At 42.3% G+C, this 18,102-nt stretch overlaps 1 pseudogene; it reads left to right on the top strand.

The window, feature by feature from the left end:
- Positions 1-16,498: 16,498 nt before the first annotated feature.
- On the top strand, positions 16,499-17,631 carry LOC101046224 (CBY1-interacting BAR domain-containing protein 1-like; annotated as a pseudogene).
- Positions 17,632-18,102: the final 471 nt, after the last annotated feature.

Genomic DNA, 18,102 nt, shown 5'->3' on the forward strand with positions numbered 1-18,102 from the left:
AGAAATGAAGTCTCTGTCACCCAGGCTGAAGTACAGTGCTATCACAGCTCACTGTAGCCTCGATTTCCGGGGCTCAAACAATCCTCCTGCCTCAGCCTCCTGAGTAGCTGGGACTACAGGCGCACACCACCAAACCTGGTTCTTTGATTCCTTTTTGTTTAATTGAAAGTAATCGACTCAAATTGATCATCTTTTAGAGAATATGTGAGGAATATGGTGCCTAAAGGAATTCTTACCAGCTAGCAACACAATGAGTGAACCAAGCCAATCAGACCAGGTAAAGTCTGTAACATTGTATGCTAAGTGTCTCCCAAAGACCTGTTTAGACACTAGGCTACTCCAAGTGGCATAAACCATCCCCACTGGTGTCTGTATTCTCTGGTCCTTATTCTGTAACTTCATTGCACCTCCCCCACGAAAAGGCACAAACTGGCCGTGGTGGGTTACATTTTCCTTTGCTCACTCAGGAATTTTGAAAGTTTCCGTTAGATGTTGACATTTAAAAATTGGGAGACCTCATTTTTTAAAAATTCTAGATTTTATTTTCTCTTTAAAAATCAGAAGGTGGCCGGGCGCGGTGGCTCAAGCCTGTAATCCCAGCACTTTGGGAGGCCGAGGCGGGTGGATCACGAGGTCGAGAGATCGAGACCATCCTGGTCAACATGGTGAAACCCCGTCTCTACTAAAAACACAAAAAAGTAGCTGGGCATGGTGGCGCTTGCCTGTAATCCCAGCTAGTCAGGAGGCTGAGGCAGGAGAATTGCCTGAACCCAGGAGGCGGAGGTTGCGGTGAGCCGAGATCGTGCCATTGCACTCCAGCCTGGGTAACAAGAGAGAAACTCCGTCTCAAAAAAAAAAAAAAAAAAATCAGAAGGTGTAGCAACATTGAGCATGAATTCTTTCATGGACACATTGAGCTCAAATAGAAGTTATAGACTCTCTAATAACATTGATAAGAATAATAGTAGTAACAGCTATTTGTATAATAGGATGTACTATGAGCCACCTGCTCCCTTAAGAACTTTGCATGTATTACATCATTTTATCTTCACATCAACCCTATGAGGTGGGCACTATAATTACCTGCAGTTTTCTAAGAAAGGAAAACAAGACATGGTGAGCTCAAGTAACTTGCCCACAGTCACACAGCTTTATTTTCATTTATGTATTTATTTGTTTGTTTGCTTGTTTGTTTGTTTTGAGACGGAATCTTGCTCTGTTGCCCAGGATGGAGTGCACTGTTGTGATCTTGGCTCACTGCAACCTCTGCCTCCCAGGTTCAAGCAATTGTTCTGCCTCAGCTTACTGAGTAGCTGGGATTATAGACGCATGACACCCTGCTCAGCCAATTTTTGTATTTTTAGTAGAGACAGGGTTTCACCATGTTGGACAGGCTGGTCTTGAAATCCTGACCTCAGGTGATCCACCCACCTCAGCTTCCCAAAGTGCTGGGATTACCAGCATGAGCCACTGCACCCAGCCAATCACACAGCTTTAAATGATAGAGCCAAGAATTGAACCAAGCAGTCCAAATGGTTAAATACTCAAAAATGCAGTCTCCCAGGCTGGGCGCGGTGGCTCAAGCCTGTAATCCCAGCACTTTGGGAGGCCGAGGCGGGTGGATCACTAGGTCAAGAGATCGAGACCATCCTGATCAACATGGTGAAACCCCATCTCTACTAAAAATACAAAACATTAGCTGGGCATGGTGGCGCGTGCCTGTAATCCCAGCTACTCAGGAGGCTGAGGCAGGAGAATTGCCTGAACCCAGGAGGCGGAGGTTGTGGTGAGCTGAGATCGCGCCATTGCACTCCAGCCTGGGTAACAAGAGTGAAACTCTGTCTCAAAAAAAAAAAATGCAGTCTCTCAGATGATGCTGGGCAGGAACAAACTATTGTAGGCACATGGATGTCTAGATGTAAACACTGTTGTATCTCACATACTAGTTCAAAATAGTATGGGGTCTGGAGTCAGATTCCCTCCATTTGAATCTAGTCTTGGCCACATTTCACCTGGGAGAACTTGGACAACTTGATTCATATTTTTAAGCTTTAGTTTCATCTGTAAAATGAGGAAATAGCACCTTCCCCATGGATTGTTTAGACTTTACAGAACTAAGTGAGGTAATAAAAATCCTTAGCATAGTTAAGCAGTGGCACATAGCAAATGCTCAATTAATGTTTACTATTGTTATTTTTATCTAGGTAACATTTCGCACTGAAAATTTCATGTGTATCTGACTGAAGAAGTCTTAAACCAATGCAAAACAGTTTCTCCAATTTCTGATATTTTGTAGTTTAAAGGAAATATTTATAGACAAAAATAATATGGCTCTTTGGGAAATAATGCTCAAGTACTATTTTGCTGGAGAGCACCAGTATATAAAATGAAAGAGCACTTTTTTTTTTTTTTTTTTTTTTTTGAGACAGAGTCTTTTGGCTAGGCTTCTGCCGCCCAGGCTGGAGTGCAGTGGCACAATCTCAGCTTACTGCAACCTCCACCTCCCAGGTTCAAGCTATTCTCCTGTCTCAGCCTCCAGTGTAGCTGAGACTACAAGCATGTACCATCACCCCCAGCTAATTTTTTGTATTTTTAATAGAGACGGGGTTTCACTGTGGTAGCCAGGGTGGTCTCTATCTCCTGACCTCGTGATCCACCCGCCTCAGCCTCCCAAAGTGGTGGGATTGCAGGTGTGAGCCACCGCGCCCTGCTGAAATGGCACTTTAATTTTAGTTTCAGTTTTTCAGTAAGTACAGGAGTCCCTCCCTATCTGCGGGTGTATGTTCCAAGACCCCCAGTGGATGCCTGAAACCTCAGACAGTGCCAAACCCTATATTCAGCATTTTTCTCCTATGCCTACATACCAATGATAAAGCTTAACTTATACATTAGGAACAGTCAGAGATTAACAACAACAATAATAAAATGGAACAATTTGAATAATACACTGTCATAACAGTTATGTGAATCTGGTCTTGCTCTGTCTCAAAATATCTTACTGTACTGTACTCGCCCTTCTGATGACGGTGTGAGATGATGAAATGCCTTTGTGACGAGGGAAGTGAGGTGAACGCCATCGGCATTGTGACGTCGTGTTAGCCTACTGCTGACGTTATGTCAGAAGGGGGATGGGCTGCTAGGGGTGGTCCAGGTCATTGGGCTGTGACAATGTTGATGGCTGAACATCAGGAGCTGACGATGTTGACAGCTGGGGATCCCGAATAGTTGAAAGTTTTTTTGCTGAAAACTTTTGGAAGAACATTTTAATCGGAAGTTGTCTCTTTCTAACTCTTCAAAGCTTTGCCGCCGACGTTCTAATCCTTTGGTGATCATGCGGGTGACTTTAATGCTGCATTCCAACTAAGGATCACATTTCACAGTTTTGTCTTTTAAAGTCTGAAATCTGAAACACTTCTGCAAATGTTGGTCACGTCCACATTGCTGGCTCTTCTTCAGTTTCTTCTTCCTCTTCCTCTGTGGATGACTCACGTTCTCCCAATTCCTGGTTTGTTAACACTGATCAATGGCCTTCAACGTGTTCTCCCACTTCCTCTCAAGCATGTCGGCAAATCATTCTCCAGCAACTTGTCTTTCTGTTCGAATGATTTTCCTAACACCGTCAATCCCGAAAAGTCTTTAAAATCGTTGGTGACTTCACTCCACGGGTTCTTCCCGCAGACAATTACGATTTCTGGTTTTGATATATGCGTTGTAGCTTTGGTGAGTGTAATGGTGTCAGCAATAGTGAATAATTTCCAGTACCGCATTATGTTCAGATTAGAGTCTGCATCAACTGCTAATCAAAATCTCAGGTGGGCATCTATAGTTTTGACAAACCAAATGATGTCATGCCTTGGACAAAGGCCTGAAGCAATGAGGTTGTACTTGGAGGCAAAAACACAACCTTGACATTTTAATTCTCACAACAAACTCATTCAGAATGTCCAGGTGCAACGTCTGTTGTCTAAACGGGACTTTAAATTTCAACCCTTCCTCTTCCAAGTATTTTTTCACTTCTGGGATGAAGCATTGGTGGGGCCATTCCTTAAACAAGATGGCTCTCACCCACACCTTCTGATTATACTGACAGAACATGGGCAGATAATTTGGGGGGTGGAGGGTTAAATCATAAATTTTTACATTTTTAATTGTTGTGGGTACATAGTAGGTTGTTGCTGTTGTTGTTGTTGTTGTTGTTGCTGAGAGCACATGCGTTCTTCACTCTGCATGACACCTGGCTTTATTGTATGCCCTGCAGCATCACCACCTGGTACCAGGGTTAATCTGCCCATTCATGCTTCATGCCCCAGTGCCTCCTTTGAACTTTTATGAATGTAGGTTCTATCAGGCATCTTCTTCCAGAAGCACCTCGTTTCATCACAATGGAAGATTTGCTTTGGATGGAATTCTTTCTCCTTAATCTCCCTCAGCTCTGCCAGAAATGTGGCAGCAGCTTCTTCATCAGCAACTGCAGCTTCTCCAGTAATTTTTTATTTTTCAATCCAAACCTATTCCTGAATCTGTGCAACCATCCCTTATTTGTAGTAAATGGCTTGGTGTCACTTGTTTCAGGGGACCCCTTGCTCCAGTCTTCCTATAAGTTCAGTGCTTTCTGGCACAACGCATTTGTCATCAATCAAAACACAGTGTCTGTTCATGTCTTCCACCTGCAAGTCTAGATGGTTCAAGCTACGACGCACCTAGGTACGTGGTACAGCCTACTGCTTCTAGGCTACAAACCTGTATAGCACGTGACTCTACTGAACACTGCGAGCAACCGTAGCAAAATGGCAAGGATTTATGTATCTGAACATACCTAAACATAGAAGAGGTACAGTAAAAATATGGTATCAAAGACAAAAATGAAACACCTGCATGTGTCAACTCCATGATAATCTTGTCTGATGCTGATTGAAACATCGTTATGCAGTGCACATCTGTGTTTATAAAAAACTAAAATGGGCATACTTTATGACCAATTAATTTACCTTATATAAATTAATCTTAAAATATGATCTCTTTGATGAAAATGAGCAAGAAGTGATAAACCATCCAATAGGAAAAATAGGTAGCCATGTTCCAAGACCTCCGGTGGATGCCTCAAACGTGTTTTCTCTCCCTGTCATACACCCACAAATTTGATGCCTTTTTTCCATCTTCACACTCTGTGGCCATGACCGTAGCAGTCTGAGATGCAACAGCAGAACCTGCACAAATTTCTCATTCCTTCTTCACAATTTCACAGATAGAAGATTTGACCTTTCTGTAGATCTTAAGCAACCTCAGCATACACTTTATTTACCTTCCTTATAAGTTGAAAACTTTCTCCCTTTCACTTAGAAGAAGTATTTTATGGCTTCTCTTTGGCAATATCTCAATTGCCAGCATCATTACACTCGCACTTTGGGGCCACCAGAAAGTCATAAGGGTGGCTTGGATGCAAGCATTGTGATACCCAGACAGTCAATCTGATAACCAAGCTGGCTACTACAGGGCTAGCAGGCAGGTAGTGTGGACACCATGGATATGCTAGACAAAGGAATGCTCCGCCTCTCAGGCGGGACAGAGCAAATGACACAAGATTTTATTAGGCACTCAGAGCAGCATGCACTTTCAATATTTAGGAATTTTGTATTTCTGAAATTTTCCATTTAATATTTTCAGGTTTGCTGCAGGTAAACTGAAACCATGGAGAGCAAAACTGCCAACGGGGGAAACCATTGCATTTTCAGTAAGTATTGAGCATCTACTACATCCTATTCATTATTGTATCTCTAATATTTTAGCCTAGCTTATAGTAGGATTCAGATAAATGTCTGTAGAATGAGTAAAGACAAATGTGAGAAGTTGGTAGAATTTGGTTTGTTCGTCTAAAAAGTAAGATGCTGGAAAAAATTCTGAAAATCAGTTCATGTTAGAGTAAGCAAACCAAAAAAAAGTGTAATCAAAGAAATTGTCCTTGTTAAAATCAGAATGCATTAATACTAATGAAAGGAGAATGCAGACCCCTTCCGACGTATTTTATACTGTTTAAAGATAAACATTTGTGCGCTGCAAGCCGCAGATGGATTGAAACTCCAGTGAGGACTTTATAAGCCATCTGCTAGTCTCCTAATGAGGCTAGTAACTATCATTGTTTACAGTTAGGCACCAGGGGTCATGGGTATTTGTTATAATGAAAGCTGCAGTGCATCACTGCAGAAACTAAAAGAGCCTTTCTTCACAAGGGCTAATTACAAATATAATAAAACAACATTTAAAACATCTCTTGAAGTCCACAGAGAAACCTAACTTGGCACAACAAGTACAAACAGTAGTACCCGCTCTGTTTTCACTTAGCAGATTCTGATTACAGAAGCCGTATCATATTTAACTACTAACAATACAAGGCCACCGATGGGTCTTTTGCCTCAGATCACTTATTCACAAGATGCTTTGTGAACCATCTGGATCTCTAAGATGTTTGCTCTGACAATCTATGCATAGAGTATGCAAACTCATAGCAAGCCCCATGGGGTTTTTGTGTCAGTGTGTGTTTTTAATAAGATGCTACTTTAAGTTCTGCCACCCTGGTGTCCAAACTGAACTTCCTGAGTTAATTATTTCAGTGTAGGGGTGGAATGTGAAAAATCGATTGCTCAGAATCATAGAAACAAAGAAACTAATAGGCTGGCTACATTTTTTACTTTTTATTGGCAATTTTAGCATCCTAAAAATGTAGTCCAACCTTAATTATTTTGGCCTATAGATAGTGGCAGTATCTCCACAGTGCAGTGGAGAAATAATTTGGCCTGTTGCATTAGGTGATGACCACCACATCAATTCATGTATTCCCAGCATCACAGACTAGGAAAATTGAGAGTCACAATAGGAAGGGCTTCTTATAAAATGTTAATTCAGTAATGCTATCAAAACCTGAAATGTCCCAGATGAGAAAAGGTTACCTATTTTATTAAAATTGCCTGTTAATAGGATTACCAATAATAAGACTACAAGAAGAGAAATGTCTCATATTTGTAGAGCACTTCTCACTTATTCCAAAGCCTTGTGCATGAAAACCAAAACTCAAAAGCCACTGACATAAGCACATTCCCTGGGAAAGAATAACCAATAAAAATGTGAAAGTAGAAGAGAAATTAGGTGGATCTTGTGCTACCAAATATGAAAACATATTAACTTAAGTAAAGTAGTGCAGTGCAAATGCAAGAGTAGAATTAGGAATCAAAACGTGAAACAGAAAGAAAAAAGAGATTCACCTGCAGGGTTAACATGAAGGGAGCCCCTGAAATTGTGCTGAAGGCATGTAAGAAAGTATATGTGATCAACGTGGCATTGGAAATAAATGAAAAAAAATTATTTAATGAATACTGCTTAGATAATATCTTAACTTTTTGGAGAAGGAATGAGATTCTCATATCATATGCAAAAATAAAATCCAGAGGGCTGGGTGTGGTGGCTCATGCCTTTCATTCCAGCACTTTGGGAGGCCAAGATGGGACGATCACCTGAGGTCAGCAGTTCAAGACCAGCCTGGCCAACATGGTGAAACCTCATCTCTACTAAAAATTCAAAAACTAGCCAGGCACGGTGGTGGGCACCTGTAATCCCAGCTCCTCAGGAGGCTGAGGCAGGAGGATCACTTGAACCCAGGAGGTGGAGGTAAGCCAAGATAGTGCCATTGCACTCCAGCCTGGGCGACAGAGTAAGACTCCATCTCAAAAAAAAAAAAAAAAAAAAAAAAAAAGTATAGGGAATTAAATAAGGGTAGAAAATAAACTATGAAAATCACGGTGGATGTCGGGGGTGCAGGGTTGTGGGGTGGATGTCGGGGATGCAGGGTTGTGGGGTGGATGTCGGGGGTGCAGGGTTGTGGGGCACCCCCAGCACATCCACCTCATGCTCCTCCTTCAGCATCTCATAGTTTGGGGGATGGTCGGTGCTGGCGGGAGTGAAGAAGGTTTGGACAGTGTGGTTCATGGTGTCCGAGAAGACCGGCCGTGGTGGGGTTGCTGGGATGCTTCTCAATATAAGTATTTTTAAAGGTTATATTTTTCAGTCATAACAATGATTGTTCTTGTTTTCTCTCATAGTATAGATTGTCCTGGGATAGAGAGTGGTGCCTAGCTTCTGTTTTTCCAAATAAAGAAGTAGAACGTGTTACTGGGATTACACCACTTAATGTTAATTTTCTTGAAGAAGAAAGATTTTGTCTGCCGAAGTCTTATGTTGGCGCTCAGATTGAGGTAGAGAACAGAAGCCGGGTTAGCGCTGGGATGAGTCGGGTTGCCTTCCTGTAGGTTTGAAGTGGGCCTTCCCGCCTTTTGAGGGGGAAAACTGTTTTGAACACATGTCCTGGATTCATTGGGTTGTTTTGTATTGAGGATCCCAAAAAAGACAAGAGTCTTGGAAAGGACTACTCACTTCGTCGTGAATGTCTGCCCGTCACCAGTGTGAGCCCACAGGGAAGAGCTCCTCAGCTGGGGTTCAGTCTGTACTTTTCCTGTCCGTTATTAATCTGTTCTCAGTCATTTGGATTTTGTTATTTAGCCAAATAAAGGCAATGTGGTTTAAAAAAAAAAGAAAGAAAAATAACTTTTTAAAATGTACACAAATATTTCTATAATCTCTGGAGTGGAGAAGGTAAGAGGCAGAGAGGAGCGTGGCTGCCACACCCTGGGTCATCCCTTAGTCTCTCATGCATCCCACAGGTGGCCTCAGAAGAAAAGCTATGAGCCATTTCTTCATATTCATGTCATAAATTTGAACTGTAAGATAAAGTATGATTTTCAAGAAATGCCATTAAAATTCTAAAGGCAATTATGTGTTCAGAAGTTGCACACGAGCCACACATTGTGCTGAGCATTTTGGAGAAAGCTGCTGTGCAGTGAGTAGGGTCTGCTCCCTTCTGGCTTATGCGCTTCCCAATCATTTACATACCACTGCTTACTTTATTCGAGGGGCCTTTTTAGTTTTACTCACACGTTGCATTCTAGCTTCATTTCACAGAAGTGGAATAGTAGCTCAAATGGTTTCTTGAGGCATAAAGGCAATAATGAAATAATAACTTACATACTACAACCGGAATAACACCATGCATAACGTAATAAACGAGACCACAGCATAAATGTGGAACACGAATTCTTACGTGTTGGGACAAGTGAATCTGTGAAGGCGACGATTTCACATAAGCATTGGAAGAGAAAAGTGTGAATAGGATGTAGCCTAATGAATATCTGAAAATTGGATTTCATTCGACAAGTGATCCTTTTGCTTTTTGTCCTTCATGCATTGTCTGTATTGAATTTTGTCCATGATGGCACAAAGCGATCCAAACTTTTGTGTAACTTTCACACAAGCTCAGTGGCCTTGCCAGCATCCACATGAGGTTTCCTGGACTAAAAGTAAGGTATTGCTTTTCAAGTGTGAAACCGATCAATTGTATCACTAACGTCAGAGAAGAGATAGTGACAATAAGAGATACCAGTGACATGAACATTAAGAAACAAACACCACCAGCCCCAAAGTTAATGGCCAATATTACGCATAAAGAGAAAGCAGAATAATATGGCAGATAAACTGAAAGAGTCTTTACTACCACATCCTCTTGCTAGCAGATGTTTCTCATTGAGGCTGGACAGAACTGAGGAACAGGGCATGAATCTGCTCCTAGCGTATGTGTTTTCCTTGGGGAAAATGTTCCATGGCTTTGATCTTATTTATCTCTGAAAACACAGGCTATGTAAACAGGTATTTTCTTGTTTTGTTAATGATGATTTTGTGAGTTGTAGGGCACTTGTCACCAAAGAGGCTTTGGGATCAGAGTTGACCCAGTATCTGCTGTGCATGAACATGAAATGTGAGTGAAAGAGAATTCAGATGGCCAGATGCAGGGGGAGATGGTAACAAAGATATTCCTATGAAATTACCGGCAACCAAGTCACTGGAAATCATAAAACGGTTGTTATGAATATTAATGATGTCATAAAAATTGTCCAGAGACATTGAAATCTTCTATGATTGTCTCTCCATTAAATATCTGGTACACTTCAGCATACAAAAGCAGAGGACAATCCTCCTTTTCTTCACACAGTGCAAACTTAGTGTCATCCCAGCACTTTGGGAGGCCAAGGCTGGGGGGTCACTTGTGCTCAGTAGTTCTAGACTGGTCTGAGCAACATAGCAAGACCCTGTCTTTATGTTTAAAAATTGTTTAAATGCCAGGTGCAGTGGCTCATGCCTGTAGTCCCAGCACTTTGGAAGGCTGAGACAAGCAGATCACCTGAGGTCAGGAGTTCGAGACCAGCCTGGCCAACATGATGAAACCTTATCTCTACTAAAAATACAAAAATTAGCCGAGCATGATGGTGCACACTTTTAATCCCAGCTACTTGGGAGACTGAGGCAGGAGAATGGTTTGAACCTGGGAGGTGGGAGGTTGCAGTGAGCTGAGATCGTGCCACTGCACTCCAGCCTGGGTGATAGAGTGAGACTCCATCTAAAAAAAAAAAAAAAAAAAAAAAAAAAAAAAAAAAAAAAAAAATCAGGCACCCTGGTAAATACCTACACGGGAAGTATGTTTCACCTACTTGGAAAGCTGAGGTGGGAGGATCGCTTGAACCCAGGAGTTCAAGGCTGAAGTGAGCTGTGATAGCACCACTTTGTTCCAGCCTGGATGACAGAGCAAGATCCTGTCTCAATTTAAAAAGAGAGAGAGAGAGAGAATACATCTAAATGCCAGTTCATCCACTGCTTTAGTTATAGAGAACAGCTGGTGGACACAAATATGCCTTTTGATCCAAATTAGGTGGTGAAGGAAATGGTAAAACAGGTAAATATAATCAAATGGCCACCATTAAGTGTGCACTGTCTAAAGAAAAGGATTGTTCTCTGCTTTTGTATGCTGAGGGGCACCGGATGTTTAATGGAGAGACAGTCATAGAAGATTTCAATGTCTTTGGACAATTTTTATGACATCATTAATACCCATAACAGCCGTTCTGTGATTTCCAGTGACATGTTGCCGGTCATGTCATAGGAATATCTTTGCTACTGTCTCCCACATTGAAACTCTCAGCTTTATAGCTTTGTCTGAGGCTTCTATGTTCTGTAGCGAACATAGACTTTAGCAAAAAAGCTGAGCATATTTTCAAGGTCTACCTTCTATCTTTATATGTAGAACTAACTGGCAAACTATCAAACCCTGAAATTTCATAGAAATAAACTAGAATGGGAGGATGATATCACTCCGAGGCAAGACAGTAAAAGCCTACTGCAGTTCATCCCATGGAAATGGGAACTAATACCCCTTCCTGATGGGTATTGAAAGAATGCCCTTCCTAGCTGCATACCACAGACCCAGCCTGGGTTCATCTGCTCTGTAAGGAGACCATTTCCAGAACAGCAGCAAAAATTAGGGCTAGGTTTGTGATTGTCCACCGTCATCTGCCATGATGCATCCAGATTTTGCAAAGGCAAGACTGGTGAATTAAATAGAGTTAAAAGAAGGACCGCCACCTTTGAACTATTAAAGTCTTTGAGGGTGGCACTAATCTCTGCTATCTCTCTGAATGAGATATTTACTATCAAGGTCAGTCAGGGTGATTTTAGGAACTTCCATGTGGCCTTTCCTACTATGGCAGTTCTTATTCTACATCAAGGAACCAACGTGAGGATTCCTTCTGCCGGCTGCCACATGTGGTCAAGATCTTATCTCAGCTGGGCCCAGTGGCTCAGGCCTGTCATCCCAGCACTTTGGGAAGCTGAGGCAGGTGGATTACTTGAGCTCAGGAGTTCAAGACCAGCCTGGGCAACATTTTGAAATCTCGTCTCTACTAAAAATACAAAAAAACTAGCCAGTCGTGGTGGTGTGTGCCTGTAATTCCAGCTATTCAGGAGCCTGAGGTGGGAGGATCACTTGAGCTCGGGAAATGGATGGTGCAGTGAGCCATGATCAAGTCACTGCACTCCAGCCTGGGTGACACAGCAAGAGCTTGTTTCAAAACAAAACCAAACAAAGCAGACCTTGTCTCTAAAAGAATAAAAGTTAAAAATTACTTAGGAGACTGATGTATTCTGCAACTAAGGAAATGACACCTGGCGTTGTGGGGTGGCAGGATCCCTAGACCCAATGTGGGACAAACTTTATCAAGAACTGTCTTTTATTTTTTATGAAAAAAAAATTTAAACATAAAGAAAATAGAAAGGATAGTGAGCATTCATAAATATACCAGTTAGGTTCACTAACCTTTTGCCATATATACTTTACACACACAGACACCCACTTGCACAGATTTTGCTAAGCCATTTGAAAATCTCTTGGAGACATGTTAACACTTCACTCCTAAATACTTCAGCATCCACATTTACGAAGACATTCTTCTATAAACTACAATACCCTTATTCCAGCTCATAAAATTAGCAATAATTGTCTAGTATCATTTAAAATCTAATCCATATTCAAATTTCTTCAATGGCCCTTCACCCAAGTCTTTTACAGATGACTTTTAAAACCAGGCTCCAGGCCGGATGCAATGGTTTATGCCTGTAATCTCAGCACTTTGGGAAGCCAAGATGGGCAAATCACCTGAGATCAGAAGTTTGAGACTGGCCTGGCCAACATGGTGAAACCCCATCTCTACTAAAAATACAAAAATTAACAGACCATGGTAGCATGTGCTTGTAATCCCAGCTACCTGGGAGGCTGAGACAGGAGAATTGCTTGAACCTGGGAGGCAGAAGTTGCAGTGAGCTGAGATCGTGCCACTGCACTCCAACCTGACTCTATCTCAAAAAAACAAATACAAAGAAAAACAGACTCCAATCAAAGACTGTACATTGCATTTAGTTATTAAGTCTCCTAAGTAACTTTTTTATTTTTATTTTTTTAGAGACAGAGTCTTGCTCTGTCACCTAGGCTGTAGGGCAGTGAAACAATCACAGCTCACTGTAGTCTTGAATTCCTGGGCTGAAGAGATCCTCCCAGCCACCCAAGTAGCTGAGACTACAGGCACTCACCATCATGCCTAGCTAATTTTTTAATGATTTTTGTAGAGATGGGGTCTGGCTATGTTGCAATAGGTACTTATCACATCTCTGGGTACCTAACTGGTTATCACTGGATATTACATGGTGTGATGGTTAATATTAGGTGTCAACTTGATAGAAAGATGCCTAGATAGCTGGTAAAGTATTGTTTCTGGGTGTGTCTGTGAGGGTGTTGCCAGAGGAGACTGACATTTGAGTCGGTGGACCCGGAGAGGAAGACCTACCCTCAATGTGGGTGGCCACCATCCAATCTGTTGCCAGTACCACAGGCAAAAGGAGGTGGGATAATCTTGCCTGCTGAGTCCTCTGGCTGCCTTCTTTATCCTGTGCTGGAAGCTTCTTCCTGCTTATCCTGCCCTTGGACATTAGACTCCAGGTTCTTTGAGCTCTGGGACTTTCGCTAGTGATTTGCTGGGGGCTCTCAGGTCTGCAGCCACAGACTTTCAGTCTGCATAAGGCTGCATAATCAGCTTCCCTAGTTTGAGGCTTTCTCTGGTTGATCCTAAGTTGGAAGCAGGGACAAAAATTAGAGAAGCTGTCAGTTGTTAATCAAATCTTGGCCATTTAGGGCCAGTTGTTAAAGAGGCATTTTATCTGTGGTCTGGCCATGTACTGAAAACATAGACTTTTTTCTTGGCCTTATTTCCTAAACAATACAGGGTAACAGCTACTTACACAGCATTTACATTGTATTAGGTATTATAAGAAAATGGTGTAACTAGTAGAATCAAGTATATTAAAGGAAAATGATTAGTATTTGTCCTATTTGATATCAGCATTAATATCAGAGTAAAAAAAAAATAGCAATGTTCAACTTTCTAAGGAGAGATGCTATCAAGATGTGGCCTGTCAGCCATTTAAGACCTTTAACATATTTCATACCCATCGACACCCTGATACACCTTGGCCTGAGAAATGCTTTACAAGCTTTGCTAAAGAACATGTTCATAATGTGTCAGTTCTTCAGCCCTGATTCCCTTAGGGAAATCTGTTGTTCAAAATGAGTGTCCCATTGCAGTTCTCTGTCAACCTGGTGGGGAAGTTACTGCCGATCACAGGCCAAGCAGCATAGATCGGGAGAACTCCATTACCTTGGCTCTCTAAGCAACATCACTGTTCAGAGTGGTCATTCTAAGCATGAAATTGGAGATATGGTGAACTCTGATCATGTAAATAAAGGATTCACTGTGCTTTGTACTTTTGTTGGCAGACAGAGAGGGTTTCCAGGGATTAGAGGAGATTCATAATCAACCTGAGCAAGCAGCCTGTTACAGCCTCTTGCCCTGTAGCCCGTGTGGAATGCAATCACCTTGCTGGTTGGAATCAGCTCCTGACAGACCCCAGCAACTTACAGATGAACCCCAGTGAAGTTTCTTCATGATCATGCTAAAGTCCTCCTCCCCTAGAGGATCGATAGCTTTTTTACCATAACATGTGACCCATCATGGTATGTAGACAGAGGGTCTGGGTCACTGGGACCCCCCCCCATGCCATGATGCACCTCTCCCCTCTCCATGACTCCATCCAACCCTCCTGTCACTTTCCCTCAGGAAGACACGGCTTTGGGGAATACTCCCTGTGTCTATCTTACTTATGCCAAGTAACACAATGCCTATTGATCAAAATCTGAGTTTTCCTGGAGGGTCGTTTGTTACTCGCCAGGCAAATAAACCTGAGTTTTGGGGGGGTAACATTACGAAATATTCTGAAGTAGTCCTGTAAAAGATTTCTACTTTCTTTTTCAAAGTATTCATAAATAAATGAGCTTGCTTTGGGCTGTGGAGATAGTTTCACACAAATAAATCAATTCCTCTGAGCAGGGGCACCAATGTGGAGATACAGAGTGACCGACCAGCTCTCTCCTGTCCCTGGTGGGAGGGGCTGGGCCAGTGCCACCCCTGGATCGTTTCCTGTTTACGCATTGCCAGAGGCGGGATGAAAAGAAAGGGCTATGGGGATCTGAGGCTTGGAATTCCAAGATTCCTTCCAACCAAGCTGTGGTACTTAGGCAGACACCTGTACACCTCACTCTCCTCCAGCTGGTCCTGGGCATTCAAATCAGAGTTTCATCTCTTCTTCCAAATTTGCCTGCCCTCTGTTCAGTTTCCTCAAGGCAGGGATGGATGACTAGCAAAATTATCCAAATGTTATGTAAGAGGAAAGAGAACTATTTCTTTTGTCTGAGTCCTTTGTCTATCTTTTTCAAGTATTCACTGTCCTTCCAGAGCCAGGTGAATGCCACGTCCTCTTCAGAGCCTTCCTGGATGTCACAGCCCACTATTACTGGGGCTCAGAAAACAATACCTGAACATACGGCGCTCTGGCCTGCAACCCACTTTGAGGTGAAGGAGATTGGAAAGTTTCAGCAACGGCCTCAGCACCAAGACCTGTCCGCCCTCCTGCCCTCCTGTCCCACTCCTCCTTCTCCCCCGAAACATAGGGAGGGGCTGTGTCTGCTTTCCTTATCCCCTTAAAGATGGATCTTCTAAAAAGGAACTCAGTTCCTCCTCCAGAGACAAGATTCACTGTATCACCGGAGAAGAGACTGGGGGTCCAGGCCGCCTGCAGACATCGCCATATGCTATCACCTGTTCATCTTCCCCAAAAAGGAGTTACTCTCCCCTAAGCAGCCTGCATCCCCGGTCCCCTCTTGTTTATGAAGAAGTGGATAAGCTTGTAAATTTCACTGGGTTTGAGGTACTCACTTTTCTTTCCTCTGCTGCCCCCATGCGTGTAATAAATGTGCATGTCTTTTCTCCTTTTTCATCTGCCTACTGTCCTGGAGTCAATTATGAAACCTCAGAGAGTAGAAAGTGTTTTCTGCCCCTACAGGAAGCAGCTATTGCTCTCAGGGCAATCATCACTGTCTGCCTGGTGTCATACATAAGTACCCAGTTGCCCCTAAAAGATTGCAAACCTGAGTTTTTGGGGGGTAACATTACAAAATATTCTGAAGTAGTCCTGTAAAAGATTTCTACTTTCTTTTTCAAAGTATTCACCCTCTGTGAGGGTGGAGAGTGTGTCTCATTCATCTCCTGCAGGCACTCAAGGAGAAGGAAGAAGTCAGTGAAGCCTCTTATGTTCTAAGGCCTGCTAAGGGGCTTATGTAGCCAAATCTTGTCTTACCCTTATAACATACGTTGCTTTACCTTTGATCTTTGTAATGCCACTTATCCAGCATGTTATAATTTATAAAGACATTTTCATAGACATCATTTGTTTTACCAACATTAATTTCCAACATCCTTCCATGCATGTGATATTTAGGGGACAGTGTATCTATCTGTTCTTTTGCCCCAAAATGACAACCAGCAGATGGCTGCCTGCATCTCCACTTTGAGATGTTGCCTGGCTGACAGCTCTCTGACTTCACAAAGAGGTCATCAGTCATCACAGAACCACAGAATCATGACGTGAGGGCGGCTGGCCCTCTAGCACACACCCAGCTGCCTTAGAGCCCCCGTTGCTGGGCTTCCCCAGGGCCCCTGGTTGTGCGCAAGACACGATGCTGAGGCACACCCTGGAAAACCCATCGCTCAAACCAAACAACTGCAAGCAGCTGTCTCAAACGGGGAGAAGCATTTTGGAGAACTGTGCCAGATCCTTGCTGCCTGTGTGTGGAAAACTGCCAGAGCAAAACAACGCAGAGCTCCTGATGAATGAAATCAACTCGCATGCCGCTACACAGATCCCACCTCTAAGGCTGGGCCTCATAAACTTTGCTGATGGGTTTGCCAAACTTCAGGATTATTGACAAGCAGAAGTTGAAAGACTTGAAGCCAAAGTAGTTGAACCCTTGAAAACTTATGGAACCATTGCAAAAATGAAACAGGATGACCTCAAAGCAACATTCACAGCAAGGAATCGAGAAGCTAAGCAATTAACTCAGAAGAAACAGGTCAGTGAAACCCATCTGATCGACGTGTTATTGTATTCTTTGAACTTTATTTTGTTTTTTTTTAAACCGAATGTTTTAAAAACATTTTTTTTTAATGCTTTTTAAGGTTGTTACTGCGCAGCTCAGCCAGAAACCACATGAGGAGTGGCTCTTCGAGAGTGTTTGAGGTTCCAGAACACCTCCATTCCTGAGGGGAGTCCCATGAGCAGCGATTGATTTGCGCCTGCACCAATTGCTTGGTCCTTCTTCCTTTCGACCAAAGACAGAAACAGAATTACAAAGAGCTGCAAGGGATGCAACGCAAACAAGTCATCATCTAGAGAAAATTACTGACAACTTCAAAAGGCAAAAAATAAAGACTATAAAGACTACATTTTCTGAATTTATCGCAATTGAAATGTTATTTCACAGCAAAGCTTTAGAGATCTACACAGCTGCCTACCAGAATATACAAAAGGTGGATGAGAATGATGATTCAAAGGTTTTCCAAAAGTCTCTGTCTGCACAGATTATTCATCTGGTTTAGATATGGTAAGAGCAAATTCAAAGTCACCTCATCAGAGATCATTGTCAGCTAAGTGTGTATCTGGAACAGGACAGGTAACCGCTAACTAAGAAACAATCAGCAAGCAGAAGATGATGAAGATGAAGAGTTAGAGGTTACAGAAAAAGAAAATTTTCTTAAGTAAACCACACATTTCCATGACATGAAATCCACAATGACTAAATTGTAGAACTTTATTCTCATTTTGATAAGCCTCAAAATCAAATCCAACTAGAAATGGAAAAATAATTGAAGGAAACTTACGCTGACCAAAAACGAAGGCTTTAAGAAATATCACACACCAGTCATTTCAACATAAAAAAAAAAATGACGTGAGTGTAGCAGTTTGTTCTCTACTACAGGTGAGGGAAAGAAACCCTTGCACCCTGAACAGGAGTGTTTGCTTAATGTATTATCAGAGCTGAGAAGAAGGTTGTCTCTTTTCTCCTCCTCCTCCTCCTCTTCCTCTTCTTTTCTAATTAACATCCCTTGTTTCCAAAAATCTACTCTACTAGATTCAAATTGCCTTTTTGTTTCATTCTCCTTTTCCTTTAGATTGCCTTCTTCTGTTCGCATTATTTCCCCTCTTTTTCTTGTCAATTTTCATCTCTTCTTC

The sequence above is a fragment of the Saimiri boliviensis genome, chromosome 3, assembly GCF_048565385.1.
Source record: "Saimiri boliviensis isolate mSaiBol1 chromosome 3, mSaiBol1.pri, whole genome shotgun sequence".
NCBI lineage: Eukaryota > Metazoa > Chordata > Mammalia > Primates > Cebidae > Saimiri > Saimiri boliviensis.